This window comes from Onychostoma macrolepis, chromosome 12 (genome assembly GCF_012432095.1).
Source record: "Onychostoma macrolepis isolate SWU-2019 chromosome 12, ASM1243209v1, whole genome shotgun sequence".
Taxonomy (NCBI): Eukaryota; Metazoa; Chordata; class Actinopteri; order Cypriniformes; family Cyprinidae; genus Onychostoma; species Onychostoma macrolepis.
The window spans coordinates 12957148-12968215 of record NC_081166.1 but is presented as its reverse complement, the minus strand read 5'-3'; the positions used below and the strand labels follow the sequence as shown (position 1 = coordinate 12968215).

At 37.3% G+C, this 11068-nt stretch overlaps 1 protein-coding gene across 7 annotated transcripts in view; it reads left to right on the top strand.

Annotated features, from left to right (window-relative positions):
• Window positions 1-230: 230 nt before the first annotated feature.
• znf438 (zinc finger protein 438) overlaps window positions 231-11068 on the top strand; it is a 69266-nt gene continuing 58428 nt past the window's right edge. For 2 of the 7 annotated variants that reach the window (XR_009273552.1, XM_058792645.1), the window contains exon 1: window positions 231-519. The gene's annotated coding sequence lies outside the window, so the exon portion shown is untranslated. The remainder of the gene's footprint in view (window positions 520-11068) is intronic. The other 5 variants (XM_058792648.1, XM_058792647.1, XM_058792643.1 and 2 more) reach the window with 4 other exon arrangements.

The following is an 11068-nucleotide window of genomic DNA, read 5'->3' as shown; positions in this document are numbered from 1 at the left end:
GATTACAGCATAATCCCTGTTCAACTGACGACGTCGTCTGCCTCAGATTTCCCGCAGTTCCTTGAATCTGATTAAAAACGCCGACTGTACACTCGTCATAAAGTAGGCGGTGCTCTGATTGGAGAGTGACATTTTAATCGTCTCTGATTGGCTGTATTCACAGAAGTAAACCGGTGTTGCCTGAGCCGTACCATTTTTCTTAAAAGGGGTGGATGTGGAACTTTGTTATTTGATTATAAGCAAATATAGATGGTGTTATGCTTAAATATTACGCTTTACAACAAACATTATTTGATTTTGTATTAAAATGTATGATTTCGGATTCTCTATATTGCGTTTAAGATAAATACCCCTCACTTCCACTTTGTAACAGCCACCGTTTGGGATTTGAGGTCTCGTCCAAAAATGGCTGTGGAGAAACAGTTATGAAGATGTGTCGATCTACTCACCTAATTAATGTGGCGCATGCTCCAAATTAACCAAGAGTCCTCTGATCAAGCCGGAGGACATTTCTGGAAGGTGAGGCACAAGATGTTCCGTTATTTCCGTTATTTCGTGCAGAAAAGAAGAACCCAATGGGCTCTCCGTGCAGTCGTGTTACGACTTTATTTTCAGCCAATAGGAATACCAGAGCGATCACAGGCCAGGGCCTTCAAGGATGTGTTTATGCAGAATAAAACAACACTGAGCATCAAACTTCATTAAAACAGAGCTTTAGCACAGAAACTGCAACGATACGTTCTTAAAAACCAATGCAAAGTTCATATTCGCAATGTGGGGATTCATATCTCTGTGCATAGTAAACACAGTTCTCCTGCAGTAACGGTTTAAAAGTGACATATTGTATTAACATAATAGTAATAGCACTGATACATTCATATAGACATTTAATGTATTTGCATAACTGCATGTCTTGTGATTGGAGAGGCGTTGTTTATCTCTTTAACTGCACTGCGAGATGTTTTGTTCCTTTAATTAGTTATCTCATGACATAAAATTGTGAAAATTATTGTACTATCTTTGTTTTAAGTGTGTACGAGGGACTAAAATGTCCCTGAATGTCAGTTTCTGAGACGATTTTTCACATTCATGGCTGTCAACAGGTGCTATCAGTGTTGACATTTACCTGTATTGTTATAGTGACATTTCCCTTTAAGCTAGTAATAATGGCATGGAAGGAGTATAAATAGTAATACTAAGCATTGGGAAATGTTAGATACAATGGCTTCCTTTCCTATAAACTTGCTTGTGGAAATATAATGATAATATTTGTATAATGATGATGTAACTCACTGCATGGTATTGTGATTGTTTGTATGTGTTACACCCACCTTTTGCGTAGTTTTGAAGGTAGAAGGTCATAATGTTTGCTTTGCTTTGGGTGTGTATATTACTTACCTAATGCATTATTAGACTTTGGAAAACTCCTTTTATCATAATGTAATATTGCGTGTAAGTGTATGATCTTAGCTATCAGTTTGTAAATATCATAAGCCGGCCTTTAAATGAGGAGCTATAAGTCCTCTTTACTCATATAATGGTGATTTATATTGCATGCACTGAAATGAATTTGAAAGTCAGGCCTGTTTCAGAGTTTCACACTGTTTCAACAGTAACTGCAACCGCTTTCACACCAGCACTATATCTGCAAGAAAGTGTTGTTTGTGTCTGTCACTGTGTGTAACTTGCATTGACCCAGACAGATGCTTTTTCAAACAATATGTGAGCAGTTTGCTTCCTTGCATTATGTTACTATATGTGCATTTGTAAGCTTATATTTTAATGGACTGTGTTAAAAAGTAATATTGTAGTATTTTTTTTTTTTTAAGTATTTTCCACTAAGTTTAGCATGGCTCACATTTTAAAAATAGGTTCAAAGCTGAAACACAAATCATACATACACTTCTGATATGCAGTGCCATTGCTTGGGAATATTGTAATGTAATCTATTAATATTGTTGCTGAAATACGTGATGCTTTCTCATACAGTGTGAAATAGACCTAGCTCACCTAACAACAAATCAAAGTTGGACTATCATAAGTAAATTTACCCATCTGTGGTTTACATATACATGCATGACCAGTGACATTTCAAACTAGTAAATCAACCTTGTTGGATTCCAAATGTTAGAGTAATATTTTCTCAGTTAAGCTACAAATCATTCTGGACATTAGATTGGAAATTTGCCCCAGGTATTCCAGTGGAACATCCTTATATTTATAATGGCAAGGTTTGCTGAACGAGTAGCAGTGTCAGGAAAATTGTCTCAAACAATTTGTTAAATTCAGAAATGCATGCACATACCTTTTTGGTGATGAGAATTGGCACTCATCATGAACTGAACTGGCAAGAGCTGTACAGTATGGTTCTGTCAGACTGGAGATGTTTTAAAAATCACAGCGGAAGCCAGGTTTATAACGTGTATGATTGCAAGCAAGCTTTTTTTAAGTGATGATTATGTTGCTTAGCTAAAGCTAACCATACATGAGTGTAAAACAATTGACTGGCATGTTTTAATAGAGGCTTATCTATTTATATTTGCTGAGTAACTAAGTCAGAGACAAGAATAGTCAAATGTAATTGTACAAAGGAAGAATTTGTTACTACTATGGAAAGGCATGTTTTTGAAAGACATAATGCATTTGACGGCAGATAAATTTCAATCTGTTCATCACAAAAAGTTGCTGTATATGGAATATAGTGTTTTAGCTGTGTGGACTACTTTTATGGTGTTTTGCATCCTTTTTAAAGCTTGAAAGCCCCAGTCCTTATTCGTATTCATTATATTGAAAAGTCTGGTCAGTCAGAAAATCCACATTAAGATTTGGACATAAGTTTCATTTTAGGCTGAAATGTTCCTTTTAGAGCTTTTGAGTTATACTTTTAATAGCTGCAGGGTTAAACATATGACCAGAAATGTACTGGAAAATATGTACTGGAAATGTACTGCCATAGTGCTTTCAAACCTTTAGAAAGGGTTAACCTTAATACAGGAGTTGAGAAAAGCCGTTTCTGCACAAGTAACGTTTTTTCCTCATCAAAATATTTGAGTTTAAACTTAAAACTTCTTGAGAGAAATTTAGGGGATCGCTGAGAATCTTCTGATGGTTATGGTGTAGCTGTTGGCAGTTGAAATTCATTTCTGTGGTGTCACTGAACACATTCTTTCAGGGATTTTGCAAAAGGTTATTAAATACACCACTGCACGGACGTGTTGCACGGCAGGGAAGCGCGCACACACACACTCTTCTTTTGGAGGATGCTGAGGTTTATTTTGGCAGTTGTCATGACGTTGTGTGGTTTCACATGTGGTGAGAGAGAGGGGGAGGGAGACCCTTTTCATAGCAGAGATGCTTATTTAACATTTCCGGTCAATCAGAACCATGTCAGCATCACTGCATGTGCGCGCACACACACATACAACATTTATCCCATACACACCAACCTAGCCAGAAAACGATAGCTATCTTAAACTCTCCTTCAACTTCTTGGTCGGTGACTTTGTAGTGATTACTCGCAGGAGAGCGTTCACCTATCTGCACGGTTCTCGTGTGTGGTCAGAAATAAGGCTTTCCACAATTAGGGATCAAAACTGCGGAGGAAACTGCACTGTAATTACTGGGATTGTTCTGAGCAGATGCAGAACAAATGTCTTTGTTGTAACAGTGCAGAGCTTCACGGCAAGGTGCGACGTGTGGCCAAAGTAAACATATGAACATGGAGCCGTGCATATTTTATGAGTAATTCATTTCTTTGTTCAAGGGGACCAGGTTTGCTGCGATCACAAGATTCAGAATTTCCACCATTATCTGATATATGCAGAATTCAAAGAGGTCATACAGCAATGTGTGGCGAAACCTCATGGTTTCCTGTTTATTTTACAGGCTATGGAGTGCATTTAAGTGCAATATATACTTTTTTTTTTAGACAAAAATCTGACCTGATTTTCTACACCTGAATGGATATACAGCTAAAAGAAAAATGTAATCACATGTACACTGCGGTTCAAAAGAATGGGGTCTGAAAGATTTCAATACTTTTAAGAATTTATTACGGTAAGAAATGAATACGTTTAGTCAGCAAGGATGCATTACATTAAGCAAAAGCAACAAATACTTGTGCATTATTACAAAAGATTTCAACTTTATGTTGTTTTTGAACTTTCTATTCATTAAATCCTAAGAAAATGTATTACAGTTTCCACAAACATACTAATCAAAACTGATTTAATATGGATAAGAAATGTTTCTTGAGCACCAGATGAGCATATTATGATTTCTGAAGGATCATGTGACACTAAAATAGAAAACAGTTTACTGTTACTGTATTTTTTTTTTTTAAACTATGCAATCTTGGTGAGAAACTTCTTTTTTTTTTAAACCCGACCACAAACTTTTGAACGGTTGAATTAAGTTTTTGAAGCAAACTACTGACCAAATTTATGATTTATTTGTTTCCTCTTTTACTTTTTAAACTTCAATCATAATTTCCAAGCAAGAAATAAAGGCATGTTTGGAACCACATGAGGATGAGTAAGTAATGAAATAATTTTTTGGCTAAATTAAGCCCTTTTGCACCTGTGAAGACATTTATTTGTATTTGTGCTTTGGTCCAAAAGTTGTGATATTTGCATCATTTTGACATCTGCAACAGAAAGGTATTTATACTTAAGAAGGGATTCACTGTATTAAAAAGCAAACCCTTCTGAATCAATCATGTCTGTACTTACTCAAAATATAGTAGCTCATACATTGAATAGTTTTCTCTCTCATCATCTTCATCCTTATTATCAGTAAAGGCGAAGCACCTCACTAATCATGGCCGGTAGTTGAGATAGTTAAGAGTACATTGATTAAACTGAAGTGACAAGACCACCGCTTATACTAGAATGTCTGTGCAGCAGAAACTCACCTTAACATTCAAAAAAAGCCAACACCTTGTACAAGAAAAGTGCATAAAAATGTGAATTATGAATGTGATGGCATTGGACTGAGGGCAGAGTGGCTGTGGTAATGGACTAGTGAATGTTTCATTTGCTGCTGTATTGCATCTCACCGCAGAAAACTTTAAGAAATTCTTTTGTTGTCAGGGTGCTAATGAAGTCATTAATTTTAAGGAAGTATGGAGGCAGATCTTAGTCCATTTTTGATGTCAGAATTTAGTTTGTTTGACGTGAAACACATCTGAGTCCGCTTGAGCCTTGAGTTTGTATGTATACTGCGCCTCTCTATCTGTTTCCACATCTGGCCATTGTAATTTTTCCCCAATTCTTCTTTGTAAAACTATTCTGGATTTGTCTGGTTGCATGGAGATCATGAGTGGACAGGCTTTTTCAAGCACGCTCATAAATTCTCAGTTGGCTTGAGATCTGGACTGTGGATTTGGCCACTCCAGGAGGATATTAACATTGTTGTTTTTAAGCCATCCCGGTGTAGCACTGGCTTTATGCTTTGGGTCATTGTCTTGCTGGATAACAAATCTTCTTCCAAGTCGCAGGTGTTTTGCAGACTCTGTCAGGTTTTTTCTCTGTGTTTTGCTACATTTATTTCACCCATCCACCTCACGAGCCCTCCAGGGCCTGATGTAGAGACGCATCCCCACAGCATGATGCTGCCATCACCATGCTTCACAGTGGGGATGGCATCTTTCCAGTTCACTTTCATTTGCATACTCCTGGTCAGACATATGTATTGTAGTTTATTGCATTTCTCATAGCTGCTATCTTCAAGGAAGTAATACATATCTTGAAGCATATCTTGCAATGCATTTGTGGCAGGCAATGTGTGTGTGTGATGATATGGCAAATCCACAAAGGGACAAATACTTAAGTGAATGCCTATATTACAGTGAAATTTGTGTCTTCTCATTCTAGTTATCTACTGCTGTAGTAAACATCTGGTGTGCTAGTACTCATGGTGCTCAAATGTAATGGTTCAGACCCACAGGGGGGGAGGAAGTAGAGTCAAACTCATATTTGGACCAGTGAGACGAAACAAATTAGTGTCATTTTGATTCTAGTGCTCAACAATGTGTACATTGGCACCATGTGTATTGTTATTTTTATGTTTTTGTATTTATGAGATAAAAACACCTATACATTAGTACTGTTAAAACGTTTGGGGTCGGTATGAATTTTATTTTTTTTGCAACACAGTCTCTTCTGTCTCACCAAGGATATTTAGGGTGTATTCACACCAGGAAAGGCCGCTAGTTCACTTGCTTTGGTTCGGTCCAAATATAATGTTTTAAAAATTTTTTTTTTTTTTTTTGGGGGTTTGGTGTGATTCGCTTTCACACCGCCCTTTTTGCAAGTGATCCAGAAACTATAAATAAAACCACACGTGCTTAAGGTCATCCATTCATTGGTTTATCCATTCAACCGTACCAGAGTCTGCCTCTTCAGCAAGGTCTCGGTATGGTTGTTTGGTTTGCACCCGAGTTCGATTGCTGTATTCACACCTGCCCAAAAGATCCGCACCAAGAGGGGAAACGAACTTGAGTTCCATTCAGTCGAACCAAACAAAACAGGTGTGAATACACCCTTAATCAAAAAATGCAGTAAAGCAGTAATATTATGAAATAATATATGAAATATTAAATAATGTATGGTGAACACTGACATTCAGGTATTAATGTTAAAGAAAAAGCAGCATCTCCACAAAAGTGCACTTTTCAGTCAGTCACAAGTAGGGGTGTGCGATATACAGGTGCTGGTCATATAATTAGAATATCATCCAAAAGTTGATTTATTTCACTAATTCCATTCAAAAAGTGAAACTTGTATATTATATTCATTCATTACTCACAGACTGATATATTTCAAATGTTTATTTCTTTTAATTTTGATGATTAGAGCTTACAGCTCATGAAAGTCAAAAATCAGTATCTCAAAATATTAGAATATTTACATTTGAGTTTGAATAAATGACCATCCCTACAGTATAAATTCTGGGTATCTCTTGTTCTTTGAAACCACAATAATGGGGAAGACTGCTGACTTGGCAACGATCCAGAAGACGAACATTGACACCCTCCACAAAGAGGGTAAGTCACAGAAGGTCATTACTGAAAGGTGTGGCTGTTTACAGAGTGCTGTATCAAAGCATATTAAATGCAAAGTTGACTGGAAGGAAGAATTTAGGTAGGAAAAGGTGCACAAGCAACAGGGATGACCGCAAGCTTGAGAATACAGTCAAGCAAAGCCGATTCAAACACTTGGGAGAGCTTCACAAGGAGAGAACTGAAGCTGGAGTCAGTGCATCAAGAGTCACCACGCTCAGGCGTCTTCAGGAAAAGGGCTACCAAGCCACTTCTGAACCAGAGACAACGCCAGAAGCATCTTACCTGGGCTGTGGAGAAAAGAACTGGACTGTTGCTCAGTGGTCCAAAGTCCTCTTTTCAGATGAAAGTAAATTTTACATTTCATTTGGAAATCAAGGTCCCAGAGTCTGAAGGAAGAGTGGAGAGGGACAGAATCCATGTTGCTTGAAGTCCAGTGTGAAGTTTCCACAGTCAGTGATGATTTGGGCTGCCATGTCATCTGCTGGTGTTGGTTCACTGTGTTTTCTGATGTCCACAGTCAACGCAGCCGTATACCAGGAAGTTTTAGAGCACTTCATGCTTCCTTCTGTTGACAAGCTTTATGGAGATGCTGATTTCATTTTCCAGCAGGACTTGGCACCTGCCCACACTGCCAAAGGTACCAAAAGCTGGTTCAATGACCATAGTGTTACTGTGCTTGATTGGCCAGCAAACTCGCCTGACCTGAACCCCATAGAGAATCTGTGGGGTATTGTCAAGAGGAAGATGAGAGACACCAGACCCAACAATGCAGATGAGCTGAAGGCCACTATCAGAGCAACCTGGGCTCTCATAACACCTGAGCAGTGCCACAGACTGATCGACTCCATGCCACGCCGCATTGCTGCAGTAATTCAGGCAAAAGGAGCCCCAACTAAGTATTGAGTGCTGTACATGCTCATACTTTTCATTTTCATACTTTTCAGTTGGCCAAGATTTCTAAAAATCCTTTCTTTGTATTGGTCTTAAGTAATATTCTAATATTTTGAGATACTGATTTTTGACTTTCATGAGCTGTAAGCTCTAATCATCAAAATTAAAAGAAATAAACATTTGAAATATATCAGTCTGTGTGTAATGAATGAATATAATATACAAGTTTCACTTTTTGAATGGAATTAGTGAAATAAATCAACTTTTGGATGATATTCTAATTATATGACCAGCACCTGTATATCGTCTGCGATAATATCGTAATTGTTGTTTTAACGATGTGCGATTTGACATTTTCGAGTATTTTGCAAAAACCATTCAAAACACACCCTGAGTGCACGAATACAGTATGTGAAATCTAGACAACTTTCTTAACTTTCTTTCTTTTTTAAAATGCGCATAAACATTTAGAGTATGCTCTTTCACTGCATGAGTCAGTCTATTAAAATGCATTTAGAATGATCACAAATTCAAGACATGGGGGCAGAAAATGTATATATTTTTACCACTTCATATAGTTAATCAATTTCACACGAAGAGTGCCGTTTTTCTCCATAAATTACCATGATACCAAATGTGATACTTTTAGAGAAAATGGCTTTATAAAGGTAAAAGTGCCCATAAAATGTAAAAATCAGTTTAAATGTATTGGAAAAGATGAATTTCTATCAGTGTGAATTGACCACCGGACAGAATATGAAAAACTTTAGGAGTCAGCTGTCCACGGCAGTCCTTAAGGAACCACATAACCAATAACACATCAGCAAAATTATCGTCATCTATTAAAATCCCCGAAAATATCGAGATATTGTTTTTTGTCAATATCGCACACCCCTAGTCACAAGCCATGTGTCCGTCTTTCTCTCCTTCGTTCTCTTTCTCTTTTTCAAAAGTGAATGATTAGTTGCATATGGAACTTGATCAGATAAATCAATCCCTTTTGTTGATTACACACATCTGGGCCCACCTTCCCAGCTAGTGTGTGAGTATCTTGCACAATAATGATGTTTGCCAGAGATGATTGTACTTTAACATGCAGGTAAACAGCCAGAACTGTGTTGGGGGAGAGTCAAAATGTCTTTATACGGCTCATTTGAGAATCCTTGTTGCTCAACTCTTATAGGAAATTGGCTGCGTTGCTCAATACTAAATAAAAGACACAACTATTTGTTTTATATAACAATATTGTTCCGACATTTTGACCTCAGTCTTACCCGTTTGGGATGACAATCAGATGCCAGAAAGGAAGTGCTGTTTAGTTTATAGGTGCTTTCAGTGTTACTCAAATGAATGAAAGGAAACAGTGAAACACCATAATGATGTTCCCACTGGTACTCTTTGTCTGTGTCAGGATCTGTTCTATATGATTCAAATCTCTAATTAATTTGATGTGGCATGCCCTTGTTTTTCAAACACTGTACAATTGCTTGGACACAAACAACTCTCTGTTTGTACCATTCAACATGATGTTTTTCTTTTGTAGTCATCGTCCGTCCCCGTCTCTCCATCTCACTCATTCCTTCCCCTGGTCCACCTGAGGAGGTGACTGTATAGTGTGACTCACTTGTTCCTACTGTGGTTTTGTGGTGGAGTGAGTACCGTCTCAAGCCTTCCTTAACTTCAGGAGACTTGAGCCCAAACCACACGTAAATCGTTACTGCCGCAAACCTACGCATACTCATGCACACGTGACATGGGGTTATGAAACCTGTATCTGCAAGGTTGGTAGAAGCTGAAGAGATCTAAAAGAGAGGAAATACCATAGTTTGATCCTACTTCTGTTCCCTCAGCCACCTATCAGTGCACTGTAAGGAAGAGCTGTTTCTGTGGCCAGTCAAAGATATGTAACGTCATTTAATGGTTGTGAAATGCTGTTCTTCTCCCCAATGACGGATCTCTTTAACTCGTGGTCCAACTTCTCCACATTAAATTGATTGAAAGTTACCGTCGTGGGGGAGATTTTTGCGATGACTTATAGGGCACGGTGTGGCCTGAAGAGATGGTGTATGATGCAACAAGATGCTTTTTCAAAATGACGCTTATCATTACATAAACACATGTTAAAGCCTCAGAAGAACCCAGGTTATGTGTGTGCATGTATGAAAGAGAGAAAGACAATATGGGATATAGAGTTTCATTGTGAATGAAGAGCATGTGATGAATATGTGCATCTGAATCCATCATATAGAGGCCCATACAGAATATATATGTATGCAATAGTCTACAGAAAGGTTTGTTTATTCCACATCCCTAATGCATTTGTTTAGTAAATATAACATGTTTTATAATGCATTTAGCTACCCGTAAAAGTGTTTTAATCTGAGCTTAGTTTGACACATTATTATGTAGAATTCTGCAGATTTTTTTTCCCAAGATAAAAGCAGAAAATGAATTTATTTAAATATTATATACATTTTATTAGATTATATTTACTTGTTTTTATTTAAATGTAATTACATTTTATTTAATTATTTATTTTTATGTGATTTATTATATTTTGCAATTTTTATTTATTTTATTTTATTGTTTTGCTAATTTGGTTGGTTGATTGATTAGAATCAATTCATCATCAGCCCTATCCAAGGACATAATCTATTCCCTATAGGCTGGGAATTATTTGTCTTGATAGTTTATAGACACTTTTCTTTACTCAACCCATGCAACTACACACACTTAAAAAATTGGTGAAGTAACAAATTGGTCCAGAAATGTTTTAAATGATCTAAACATGCCAAAGACAATTTAGGTGTATGGTTATGTTGTGACTGTTCCAGGAGAATAAATGCAAGCATATACAGCTCTAATAAGATAGTTGTACTGTGCTCGATGGCCTAATTGTCCCTTAAGATGAGTTTTCCGAGGCTGAGGGAGTAATCTGATACAGACCAAACAATATGGAAGCTGATTTTGTTTATTTTTGTTCTGTTTGCGGATAGACCTGTCTCTTGCTCTCCAGTGAAATACGGTTTACAGTGCTGAATTCAGCATGTCTGAGGAATTGTTGCAGTATGCGGTACCTGAAGTGCTGACTAGAACTACTTTGTAATCGGAGTG